Here is a 12,144-nt window from a genome sequence, read left to right as displayed (position 1 = left end):
ACCCCTTGTAGTTATACCCTTGAGAAGGCACATTATTTCTTAACCCTAACATGACTGTTATCATGGGAACATTTGTCTTTTTAACACCCAGGCCTGGATTTACATAGCAGGTACCCCTAGGCCTGCTGTCCCCTCCCTTTTATTTGCACAAATTTTCATAACGGGGACCGGAGCAATGGGGATTGGCGCACGGGAAATTAAAAAAACTATTTTATCTCCTGCTCATCCCCAATGTTTCTGTACCAATGGGTATGTGGTTGGGTAGCATGCCCCTCTTAAAGGCATTAATAGAATCTGCCGGGAAAGACATTCAGCAAGCTCACTTCTCTCACCTTGAAGAACCACTTACACTGCTTCAATAGTTTTCCATCGCTCTAACAAGTTTAGATGCATGTCTCTGCATTCTCGCGATGTTATAGGTTTAATTTATGGGAGTCCAACACTGGCCTTTTTATGCAAGACAGAACTTTATTTGCTTTAATGGCCACAGAATGAGACTGCCTAGAATTAGATCCTCAGTTTCTTCTCAATTAAGGATACTTCCAACACACTGTCAATTAGGGGCCTATTTTTCATGCAGTATTAAACATTGGGGAAAACATCATCTGTGATTTTGCCCATAGCAACCAGTCAGTAATCCGATTTTAACAGTTATCTACAAGTTAGAAAGCAAAAGCAAAAATATGATTGGTTTCTGTGGACAACATCACCGGTGATGTTTGCCTACAATGTTTAGACAGCATGATAAATAGGCATCTTAGTGTATAACTCCCATTGATATTATTTCTACCACAGTGCTCAACCTTGCAATAATTGAACCTCATTTCCAATTTGCTGCCCATTTTACAATTTAGTCACTCACTCTGCAAAGTGGCAGCATCCTGCATGTAACTGATAGTTCTGCACAAGATAGTATCATCAGCAGGAAAATATAGTAACTATGGTGGCAATAGTAACTGATAGCATTAACAACTATGGAAACTATAGCAACTATGCTAGCAATGGTAACTGTGGAAATAATAGTAACTATGGTAGCACTGGTGACTACAGAAATAATTGTAACTGTAGTAGCAATGGTAACTGGAACTATGGAAACAATAGTAACTATGGTAGCAATGGTAACCATGGTAGCAATAGCAACTGATAGCAATGGTAATTATGAAACAAATAGTTATTATGGTAGCGATGGTAATAGTGGAAGCGATTGTAACTGTGGTAGCAATGGTAACTATGGAAGTAATAGTAACTGGTAGCAATAGTAACTATGGAAATAATAGGAACTATAGAAACAATAGTAAGTAGTATAGCAATGGTAACTATAGAAATAATAGTAGAAATGGTAGCAATTGAATCAATAGTAGTAGTAGTAACTCTTATAGCAATGGTAACTATGGTAGTAATGAAAACAATAGTATTAGTAACTATGGTAGCAACAGTAACTATGGAATCAATAGTAACTGACAGCAATGGTAATTATGGAAGCAATGGTAATTAAGGATACAATAGTAACTATTATACAATAGTAACTATGGAAACAATAGTAAGTATGGGAGCAATGAAAACAATAGTAACTATGGAAGCATTAGTAGCTGATAGCAATATCAACTATGGGAATAGTAACTATGAAGCAAAGGTAGCAATGGTAATATAAAAAGATCAAAGTCCATCAAGTTTAACCCTGCCAAATGATCCCCAAATAATCTGTATTAAATGTTAGTGTCACCAGAGCCTGTGAATTTATTTTTGTCTAAGAAAACATCCAAGACCCTCTTTAAAAAACAGTTCAGTGAAAAATAAAAACTGGGTAAATAGGCTGTGCAAAAATAACAAAAAATTCAAATATAGTTAGTTAGGCAAAGATGTAAAGTATAAAGACTGGAGTGACTGGATGTCTAACATAACAGAATGCAACTTCCTGCTTTGCAGCTCTCTGCAAGTCAGTCAGCGACTTTAAGGGGGCCACATGTGACATAACTTTTCAGTGAATTTCCAATTGATTCTGAGCATGAAGCTCAGATTCAAAAGCAAATAGTTTTGACCCATATGGCCCTCCCTTAAGTCTCTGATCGGTTACTGCCTTGTAGCCAATTAGTGTAAACCAAGAAAGCTGAAAAGTAGTAGTGTTCTGGCTATTATGTTAGACAACCAGTCACTACAGCCTTTATAGATTACATTTTTGCCTATCTAACTATATTGAAAAATTTTTTTTTTTGCACAGTCAATCTATTTACCCAGTTTTTATTTTTACACTGAACAATTCCTTTAAACACATTACAACATCATCAGACAGGACATTCCACAATCTCAATGTCCTCACTGTGAAGAACCACCTACGCTGCTTTAAAAGTTCTTTTGCTCTAGTCTATTCTAAAGGAGTGTCCTCTGGTGCGGTCATCCTCTTTATGGGGAAAAAGGTCACCTGCTATCTGTAATGCCCTCTATTGTACTTGCACATCTCTGCACTCTCTCCAGCTCATTTATATCCCTCTTAAAGACTGGAGTCCAAAACTGTACTGAATACTCCAGACAAGGCCTTACCAGAGACCTATAAAGAGGCAACATTATGTTTTCATACCTCGAAGGATTGCCGTTTTTATGCAAGACAGTACTTTATGAAACTGCCTAGAATTAAACAACTTGTTATCCAAAAAAATAATCAGATCCTTCTCAATTAAGGAAACCCCCAACTTAATACCATTTAGTGTATAACTCACATTTATATTATTTCTACCAAAGTGCACAACCTTACATTTATCAACATTGAACCTTATTTTCCAGTTTGCTGCCCATTTTTCCAATTTAGTGTAATCACTCTACAAAGTGGCAGCAACTTGCATAAAACTGATAGTTTTGCACAATTTAGTATTATCAGCTTGGCCTCATACTCATCAATTATATGAGGTGGTTTGTGCATACACAAATGATAAGTTTCTTTGTAACCTTTTGCCCAATCAAAATTTTTATTCAAAAGGATTCCACACAATTTGTAATACTATCCATGGTAATTTCTGTAGAGCATGCCTTGGAAACACTACAAGCAATGGAATCAATAATAGCAGTAGTAACTCTTAAAGCAATGGTAACTATGGAAACTGTGGTAGTAAGGAAACAGCAATAGTAGTAGTAGTAGTAGTAGTAACTATGGTAGCAATGGTAAAGATTGAATCAATATTAAATATGATAGCAATGGTAACTATGAAAACAATAGTAATTATGGTAGCTTATTAACTTAACTTATTACATTTTAAATTTAAAATTACAGAATTAAACAGTGCATTTATAAAAAAAAAGTTGTTACTAAAAAGACCAAGCTAGAATTTCTTTGTGTCCTCCTAAGGCAAGAGTTGGAAACCTGGACACATATTCCTACAAAGGTGAGCCCCAAAATTATGCGCTGCCATGGTTACATCTCAACACCTTTTTATGGCCTCCTGGGATACCCTCCCTCACGCTCATAACATTATGCATGAGGTAGGAGTGCCCAGGATTTTAGGCCAGTTTTTTGCAATATAATATTGGGACTTGCCAGTACCAATAGAATAATGAAAATAGGGGAATGGGGTGATCCATAAGTGGGCAATCAGAATGATACCAAACACGAGGGGTGCCTCATGTTCCATTTCCCCAAGCAACATCCCTCCTAACTAGTGGGAATAGGTTGGCCCTGTTTGGAATCATTATGAAGCATGTGGTCTCCTCATAACCAATATGTGAGTTATGAGGATTTAAATTCTATGACTTGGGGGATATGGATCCTTCCCTATAATCCATATATTTTCTATTAATTTACCCCCCCCCCCCTGCAGCTCACAGTAACTGTCTTTTGATCAACTGATTAAAAGAACTGACTGGTCCAGCTTCCTTACCCAAATGGTGTGACAGAAGGCAGATATGGATAGCACCTTTGCATAGCCCCTCTGTGGACCCAAAAACAAATGTCTCCAGTTTACAATGCCAGCAAAATACTGCTCTGGCATGACAAATAGGAACTATAGAATCTATTGTAACTATGGAAACAATAATAACTATAGTATGTAGCCATAACTGGAGGTTTAGAAATATAATAATGTGGTTGTTGCAAATATGGCCATGGAAAAAGTGGAGTTGATGCCCTAGTGTTATTTCAAAACACTCACCTGTTACTGCAATTTATGATTTTTGCCATAAGTAAACAATGTTTCACGGGCATACAGATTCTTTCATTAGATCCCCAGTGGACTCATTTCCCCACAGTATATTAACACCATGTTTAGGAATCCATGGTTTATGGAATGAAACTGGAGCACCTATGAGACAACAACTCAAATAGCTGATAGCCACTCAACTCAGACCTGATGGACATCCTCAGTACTGTGTGTCTAAATAGGTGGTGAAAATAACAGAATTACATAAAGTAATTGCTTCTAGGTAGTCTATTTTAAACATGTGCAGACCCCAGACAGAATATATTATTCACAAAGATGCTTTGTGAACTGAGGGATCCAAAGCTCTTGGCTGCAATTGACATTTTTGTTGGTGGGTGTAAACAGAAGTGATGTTTTTGTTTGTTTTATTTGTTTTTGTTCTTTTTATTCTTTCTGGTTCCGCTGTATAGCTTGTTGTAAACAGTGCAGGCCATGTGCAGTGCAATTAGATACACTGAGAAATTATTGACTGCAAACAAGTATAATTGTATTTAATATAGATGGATCATTTCAATAGCAAAAAATGTTCAGAACATTTAGACTCTCTTAATTTATTAAAATGATTCTACTAAGTAGGAAACAAAAATATAGATTTTATTTTCCTAGAAATAAAGCGTTATGTGTTCTTGGAAATGTTATATCTCAAACATGCTGTTTGCGTTTCACTCCACATCTGGTCTAGGTGTTTTAAAGGGAAAAAAAAGAGCAAGAAATAATGTATATGTGAACATGTGTTAAATAGGATTACTCTGACGCTCTTGGTATCTAGGAAGATAAATATCCCAAGAGATCTTTAAACAGCTACCTGAATTTCAAAACACTGTCCACTTTGACATTGTTGCATGCAACCTTCAGCTGGCTTACATGTACATGTATTATTATCATTAATTCAAGGATATGCTGTAACTAATAGAGGACAAAAATCTTATATTAATTAAATTATGCTCAAAGTGTTTCCCATAAACACATCTCACAATTGCCTGTTGGAGAGATTGGATCATGGTATTCCATCAGAAAATTTTTCTCGCAATTTTATAGGGTTTATATCCCATAATTAGGACATCAATGCACAGCCTGAGATACATTGGATATAAGGTACTGTATATTGAAAAATGAGTGCAAAGGACCTCTTCTTATAATTGTCAGAAATATGCCAAAAAAACTTCTGCCATAAGTTAGTTTGATGATGATCTAAAGTTTTCATGGCCATTGACCTTTGTATATCCATTTGTTTCTTTTTTCTACATTACCTTAGTATTTTAGACATATAGTTCTGTGCAAAAGTCTACCTTTTTTGCACTTGTTTAGAAAATCAGCCCTTTTGTATTGAGTTTTCATCATCCTTCTAGAGGTACAGTCATGAATATATAAGCATCATGGTTGTTACAAAATGATGTGCTAGTGTTCCTATTGACTCACTGGACAAATTAAAGCTTCCTTGAATGTTGGGGTAACTCCGGGGTTGCCACAGTGGGCTGCATCAATAGATGCAACAGACGTGTACCCAAAAGATCACACATTAACGTCCTTTTCACCTCAAACTGTTTTTTAAATTGTTCTTTGCACTCTGCACTTGTCAAAGTAAAGGCCCCTTATTCACAATAACAACAACAACAACAAAAACAGATGTTAAATTGGGCAGTACACAAGAACCAGTAGCCCTAAATATAATACTAAAAGGCACAAAGGAAAAATCTTCATTATTACCACCAAATGTGTTGCTAGTTTGAATCCCTATGCTGCTTCAGCACTGTATTTTTACAGACTTGTATCATGGTTTTTAACTTCATTTCAATAGTGCTAAAAAGATGGAAGGACTAATTCTGGAAACACTTCTTCATTTTGACACCTGAAAGTAGGAACTAAAGGAAGTCTTGCCTCATTTTGCCACCTGAAAAAATAAGATATCCAGAAGCAGGTGGTAAGAATTAATTTAAAATCACATCCTGGTCAGCAAGGGAAAATAAAGTTGTTTAAAAAAGTTAAAAACACAATTTGGTATTTCTTTCAAAAGTGTTTCCCTATGGATTTTTTCTTTTAAGGGAGCTTGTTTAACTTGGTTAGAAATCAGATGGCTGTAAAAAAAAAAAAAACATTTCCAAATAACTTGGAAGGCTGAACATATAGTTATTAGGGGGTTTCCAAAACCAGTGTGGGTAACATATTCCTGACTCTGTATGAACAGTATGTAAGATCTTTACCTAGTCTATACCAACATTGGACATAGGAAAAATAGATTTTTGTACTTACAGTTAAATCCTTTTCTCTTGTCCTACATTGGGGACACAGGCCTCATGGAGGTGGACCTGGCCGTGTCCCCCAATCTAGGCAAGAGAAAATGCTGTGCCCTTTATGAAACATTCTCAAAGACATGGGGAGAACATACAAACTACCTTTCCTGTAATACACCCGGAACTACAGGGCTGCAGAACAGTATTTATGATCATGGCACCCCTTTGTTAGACCCAAAACACTGCAGCAGTAGTTTTAGTTTTCCAACAGAATATCCACATTCACTGTATCTGTCAATCTAATGTAGAATGACCCAGCAACCAGCACTAAAATGTTATCCCATATGTACTAATAGGCAGAAACGGAACTAGAGGGGGGCGGGCCCTGGTGCAGGACGCACAGCCGGGCCCCCCTCCGTACATCCGGAACTAGCCGGGAATATGCGGCGCGGCCGGGAATATGCGGCACCCCCTGCTCCCCCAGTAGTTCCGCCCCTGCTAATAGGAATTCTCTAATATTATTTCTAACAAACGAATAGCTCATCATGTATTTTATTCCTTCAGCTGAGTTGTGTTTTGCTGCTCTTGGTATAATACACAGTATTTATATATTGGAACTTTAGATGACAAACATACTGCACAAGGCAGAACATTTAAGAAGCGGCATGCTCTATAAAATAATAGTCCATATGGGGTTTAAACTTGCTTCTTATACCCACTTTCATTTTACATGACTGCAAAACTTTGGTGTTGAGAAAACAATGCCTCTCAACATTATAGGTCTCTAGAAAAATATATAATTTAAAACAGCTCATACTGTATGTAAAACATATACCGGTAAATAGAATATAAATAAAGCATTTTTATGACAGATATACTCTTCTAGTAATAAATGCTACTGGATAAGCCCATATAGAAAAACGCCCATTTAAAGTTTTAAGGTTAGCCCTCTGAATCATATAAGGGTTATCTCCAATGAATGGACTACACTGTGTCTTTTACAACTACCAACTGTACTACTTCCTGTTACAGTTGGAAGCTGCATTGTTTCCTATCAGGTGACACAGAGCATCATAAACATGTAAGGATGTAAAAAGGCAAAATCTACTGAAACGTATGTGCCAATTTGGTAAGCTTCTTTAATAGGTCATGTGATATAAATTATCTGTTGGTTAAGCATTTGTTCTGAAGGTACAGTTTTCATTTAGATGTTACATTTTCATAGTGTAAAGCATTCTACATACAAGAGATGTAGCAAATCTACAATGTTTGGGTTCTGATAAATAATGAACTCAATCCCAACCTACAGTAAATTTGGATATTCAAATTTCAGAGAAAAAATAAAATGCATTATCCATAGAAAATTTGCCTTCAGATGCCCATAGCTTCAAAGTCATGTGGTGTTTTGGGTTCAAACTTGGTTCATTAAAGCAGTTAGCTTTAGAGCAATTCCAATCCACATATCAATTCCAAGGCCAGAGAATGAACAGGAGTCTTCCAGTATCCATGAGTGGAATGACAGCTCCCCCAGCAATAAACCCTGATTCAGACTATGAGCTCCAAATAACTGTAGAGCTCATAGAGGAAGGTGTATACTGGGCGCCAGGTTAGCCTATGATGTCAAAAATCCCTACTAGGGAAACGGGTGCCCATGGTACTGGAGCCTCACTTCCAAGCCAGTAAATCTATTGGGTAACAGACTGACCCATTTAAAGGGCCATTATACACCTATGTCAAACAGAATCCAATAACTATGTTGCATAGTACAAAATTACAGTAGGAAGACTGTGGGAGTCTAGGGAGCTAAATGTGTTGTTGAATTCTTAAGTGTAGGAAAGAAGGGTTTGGGCGCTGGTCTGAATTTTCCTTGGGGTAAAAGGTATGCAGTTGTGACAGATTGCACCTAAATGGAAGGAGTTGGTTGTGCTATGGGGGAAATGGCTAAGAGGCTGGAATATGAGCATAATAGGGAAGCTAGTGTAGACAGGGCTAGAATTAGAATCGTTATTAGAATGGGGTCATAGGGGAGGAGTGAGAAGGCCACATAGATAGATAGATCTGTCTTACAGTAACTATTATCTAACTGTCCAATAAGTGGCTGCCCCCTCCCGCCTCTCTTGGATCAGACACTGCCTAATGCAGGCAGCAGGTTATAGGGTACATTGCATTTTTTGCACTTTGTACACTGCGTGGGGCAATGCAAATGATCCCTTATGGCTTTGTGCTAGCATTGTTTTACATTAAAAAGTTCTTTCCAGACAAAGCTTCTATGAGAAGAAGAGAAGGAGCCTAGACTCTTGTATGGCAGTGGAGTGAGATACTTTGATTTTCCTAAAGCATTTGATACAGTAAAAAACAGAAGGATACTCGTTAAATTAATATTGGCCTGCAACACAATATTTGATGGAGAACCGGCTAAAGGGTTCTGGTAAATGGAGCAATTTTATTTGGAGCAGTGTTGTTAGAGTACTGCAGGGGTCTGTCCTTGGCCCTTTGCTGTTTAACATACAGTATTTATAAATGACCTAGAGGATGACATTGTAAGTACTGTCTCCAGGTTTGCTAATAATACTACATTATGAATATAATAAAAAAACAAATGCTAGTCATACACTTTGGGGCTATTAACTAAACTCCGAATGCAAAAATCACCAAAAATTTGTGATTTTATTTGACTTTTAAAAAATCACGAATTTTATTACCAGTAAACCCTGAGGATGGAAAAGTCTGAATCTGAAAATCTGGTATCTCAGACCTGTCGAGGTTGAATATAAGTCAAAGGGAGAAGTCCCAATGATTTTTTGATGTGCACTGGGTTTCGGGCAATACCCCGTTTTAGGAATCTTCAGGTGAAAATTACGGAAAAAAACTGAAAATCTTGGAAATTGAATGAAAAAGTCAGAAAAATTTGTGAAAATCAGATTTATTTTTTTTTCCCCGCAAAGCAAATTTTCTGTAAAATTTAATAATAAATAAGCATAGAAAACCCGAGCGAATTTGTAAGGAGTTTGTAGCAGAAAATATTGAGATAAATTCGGACTTTGATAAATAACCCCCTTTATGGTAATCTGCTGGGGGCTTCCTTAAAGAATAATTGCAGTCATATAGGGAACCTCATCTGCTGCAATACCAAATGATGAATCAAAATGAACATGATTACACTTACCTGTGTCCTCAGGTGCGAAATGATGCTATCAATTCGAGCATTATATCACTTCTGTCATTACAATGGCATTAGCGTGTGATGCTTTTCATGCAAGCCTTCTGCATCTATTGAGACAACCCACTCTGGGAACCCTGGAATTGCCAACACAGTCAGGTTGGTGGTAGCTCCAGGGTTCCCCAGTGTCAATAGGTGCACTTGCATATGATTCAGAGAGGCAGGAGAGACACAATGCCACTTAGTACAACTATACAGAAGTGCAAGGAGCGTAATTGGACCACACTCATCCACATGCAATGTAAAAATTTTCCTCTGTGCGACTCATTTTTCCTTTGTGCACAATTAAAATATACTTTGAGGCCACATGCAACCCAATCGACATTTGAAAAAAGACAATTTGATGTTGCAGTGAATGTAATGAAAAAGTTGTTACTTTGTATGAAACAAATTACATCACCTTCAAGCTGGTCTCAAGAGTGCACGAATAGCAGTTGCAATGTAATAGCAGTTGCAATGTAATAAACTGCACAACGAATGTTATTACATCACGGAATACAAATTTTCAATTATTTATTCTGTTTATGCATTTGATTACATAGAGACCTTTTTGTAGTGATGGAACTCAAGTCTGGCAATCCTAACTTAATGACAATATAATTCACGTCTAAGTGATCCATTCTGTACTTTAAAACCTCCCTCATTACGACAGTGACATACTGATCCTTCACATGCACAGGAAGGCAGTTCAAACCCACACACAAAGGTCTAATGCTGTAGAGCTAAATATAATTGAGAGCTTTCTTATGTGTGTGTGTTTGTGTATGGGGGCAGAGTTAATTATATCTAGCCCAGTGATACTGCATTCTACTCCACGTATAACTATTTTTGTCTGGGATTCCTGATTATGAAATAAACTGTTGTGACAAATGTACAAATTCATTACTATAAGGATAAATGTGAAGTCTTGCTTACATAAATAAATGGTTTTTGAAAGATGTTTTTTTCAATATTTCTTTACATTATATCCAGATGTTGTAACAGATCACTATTCCCATCAGAAAATGTGAAACATTTCATTGTGCTGTGGAATGTCCATAGGATTCAGTGTTAGTGAAATAGATATATATGCTATTCAATTGCAAAGAATGAGTGGAGTGGATAAACATTGCGTTGTCCATTGTCCTAGTTATCTAAAAAAAAAAAAATCATAAAACTATTCCCAGCTTCTCTGGAAGGGAATGCTGAGCGATGAGGTTCTTCAGAAAGGTTTCTGATTCCTGTGTGTTTAACATTTCAGTGGTATATGTCAAAAATGGGAAGAAACAAAATTAAAGGGCAATTAGTGTATATATCTCTATGACAATGCAGCTGTGTTACAGGGCCGCTATAGAGGACATCATGTAAAGCAACATGCATAACAGTCAGATGTCTCATTCTTATCCAGAAATTGGTTGAATTACAGATCCTTCCTTTGATTAAATAAAAAAAATAAAGATTAAAGATTAAGTATGTCCTCCTGTGCTTTTGTCTCCAATGGGTCAATTGGCTTCTGAAGAACCTGGCCTCTATGTGCATATGTGTGTGTGTTTTTAAACCTTATATTATAAGCTCCACTGGGACAGTGAATTAAATGTATAATCTCTCTAAAGCATTCCAGACATAAATATGTTGGATCTATAATAATCACTCCTGCCAATAAAATTCCATGCTGAACATATTCTGAACAGTTTTCATGTTTAAAGGAGTAATCTGTTAACCTCAGACTGCAGAGCTTTATGATCCATTCTTGTTTTCTCTTTTTTGGGTGTGCTACCAAACGGTCAGGGCACACAGGCAGATTCGGGGAGATTAGTCGCCCGGCGACAAATCTTCTATTCTTCGGGGCCTCCCCTGCCTTCCTGCCGGCTAAAATGAAAATCGCAGACTGGATGGCGCTTAGAGTGATTTGTTTTCCAAAGTCACCCGAAGTTTCCTCGTGAGGCAACTTTGGAAAACAAATCGCTCCGAGTGGCATCCCGCTGGAAAGGGAAGGCAAGGGAGGCAGTTCGGGGAGATTAGTTGCCCCAAAGAAGAGAAGATTTGTCGCTGGGAGACTAATCTCCCCGAATCTGCCTGTGTGCCCTAACTCTAAATATAAGAACTCTGGATTGAAAAATAAGTCTTTTTATCTATTTTTGTGGTTAGCATATATTGATCTGTGAAATAGTTAATAGGAATACCAATAGAGAATGAGAAACGAGTAAGCATTTGCTACAGATAAGCCAAACCTAAATAGCAATAACTGCCTGAAAAACACCTCATTATTGTTATTCCTGAATGAATAATGAATGTACTGTACTCCTTACACCTTCTCCTAGGCACTTACATATTATGCATTGGAATCTGCTTTTTTGGTTATTTAATGGCCCCAGGGGTGTAAAAGTGGTTTCTCCCATAATGAAGCACAGTTCATTAGAGACCTCACTTGTCAAAATGGGTTTGAGGAACTGATGGATGCAACAAACTATCCAACCGGTTTGCTTTAGAGACGGAAACATGACACATCTATCACTTGCAGAAAAAAAAA

Source organism: Xenopus laevis, chromosome 1L (genome assembly GCF_017654675.1).
Source record: "Xenopus laevis strain J_2021 chromosome 1L, Xenopus_laevis_v10.1, whole genome shotgun sequence".
Classification (NCBI taxonomy): domain Eukaryota; kingdom Metazoa; phylum Chordata; class Amphibia; order Anura; family Pipidae; genus Xenopus; species Xenopus laevis.
This window is presented reverse-complemented; position numbering follows the sequence as displayed.